The sequence below is a fragment of the Chiloscyllium plagiosum genome, unplaced genomic scaffold (assembly GCF_004010195.1).
Source record: "Chiloscyllium plagiosum isolate BGI_BamShark_2017 unplaced genomic scaffold, ASM401019v2 scaf_58688, whole genome shotgun sequence".
Taxonomy (NCBI): Eukaryota; Metazoa; Chordata; class Chondrichthyes; order Orectolobiformes; family Hemiscylliidae; genus Chiloscyllium; species Chiloscyllium plagiosum.
Genome location: NW_025192206.1, coordinates 1 through 1,903, shown reverse-complemented (window position 1 = coordinate 1,903; position 1,903 = coordinate 1). Strand labels below are relative to the sequence as shown.

The 1,903-nt window shown below is 44.3% G+C and overlaps 1 non-coding gene across 1 annotated transcript; it reads left to right on the top strand.

The window, feature by feature from the left end:
* Window positions 1–1,626: 1,626 nt before the first annotated feature.
* trnaa-cgc lies at window positions 1,627–1,700 on the top strand. The gene has a single exon. It is a non-coding gene; the product is annotated as a tRNA-Ala (tRNA).
* Window positions 1,701–1,903: the final 203 nt, after the last annotated feature.

Here is a 1,903-nt window from a genome sequence, read left to right as displayed (position 1 = left end):
TTCCGAGGGAATTAACTGTGGTGTGGGATACTGCCAAATATTTCAAAATGTCTCTGCTGTCATGATCGTTTTCGCCTCACGCGGGGAAAATCGCAAACACTTCTGCCGTCCCAGGCAAGTTGTGCTTTTACTGGAGCCGAATGGAGACTGTTATTTCATCGCTGTTGTGAAACGAAGTCCTACGGTGACTCTACTCGTTGTTATTTGGGTTTGTAGCTAATGGGAAAATCGTTCCAATTAAATTCGATGTCCTACCTTATTGAATCTCTCACATTTCCTTCATTTCTGTCCTGGAAACATCGTAAGGGAAAGGTAATCTAATCGAGACTGTGATTGGTGCAATTCACTTTTTACGGCCAATTCTTATTATGTTCTTTCTTTCTCTCTTTTCAGCATTGTCTGTAAAGTGGTGGTGCACTAAGGCTGCAGTATGCTTGAAAGAGTTGTTTGGAAATGCCCCGTTGTTAGTTGTGAGTTTACTTTATGTCTCATGCCCTCGGACTGTATCACATTTAGCATTCATGCATCTCTGTGTCTGACAATGCGTGAGGTATGCCAGTTTTGTTTGTGTTCCGTGTTAAATGCTTTCTGTTTTGCGATTCGCTCAATACATTTCGATTTTACAGGGTTTCTGAGGTAACTTCCAGCAGCCAAAATCCTCAGCTGAGGATCTGGGAAAATTTCACAGAGTATGGTCAGTCGGAGCTAAAGTAAGGAAGTCGTTCGTTTCTGCAGTGTTTCACAATACTACCTTACCAGTGGCACAATCATTTAGTTTCTGAACATAGTAACAGAAGTCAAAACCTCACCCCACACCCACTCTGGAAGAGGTGCTAACTGCATTTGAGTGCTTTTTGTTCTCGATGTGAAGAGCTCTCAAGCCTAAGTCACCTTCACGTCTCTGGCTGCTGAGTGAATCACAAAGAAGGAATTTCACCAGAGCTGCAACTGCCTCACTTCTCCACTCGCCCACTTGCGAGTGATTGTGCCACAGACTGCGACGGCAAACTCCGCTAAAGAGTAATCCATTAAAGCCGGTACACCACGTAGAAACAGATACTTCGGTGTATCTCGTCCATGCTCACCACATAGCCAAAATTAAACAAGTCCCGTTCCCCAGCATTTGGCCCCAATCCCTCTAAACTCATCCTGTCCAGAATCTCATCCGATTACCTTTACAATTTTCTGAGTGTAATAGCCTCCTCCACTTCCTCTGGTAGCTCATTCCAAACACTCACAACCTTCTGTGTGGGAAATGTTCCTCAGATCCTTTGTCAATTTCAGCCCACTCACCTTAAAGCTATGCTCTCGAGTTTTCAACTCACACTAACTTGGGTAAAACACGTAAATACTCAGTTTACCACCCTTCCCTAAGATCATGTCGCAGCCGTTACGCTGCAGGGAAAGTCGTCCCAGCCTATTCCACCTCGCTCTACGGTCCAAACATTGACGACATCCGTGTCAATATTTTGTCATCAATTTCACGTGTCTTTTTATTTTTACGTTTTCAAGATGTCAATTATGGTGGACAACAACGAGCTATTGGAAACAGAAAGATGAAACGAAGAATGGCTTCAACTTTCAGTGCTGGCTGCCACTGAGCTGCTACACAGGCAGCGTCGGCTTGTTTCTGTAGTGTAGTGGTCATCACGTTCGCCTCGCACGCGAAAGGTTCCCCTGTTCGAAACTGGGCAGAAACTGCTTCGTTCTTCAACTGCAGCCTTTTCCATGGGCAAGAATGGAGCTTACTTTCCCATCTGCCAACCTGCCTTCGAATTTGCCGGAACAAGTCTGCTCTCGTAGTGAAATGTAATGCAATTCCATTTAATTCCTATGCAAAGCATTGTAAAGCTTTTCTCCAACCTGGTTTTGATCATATGCCATTCTGTTTGAGAGTATAGTT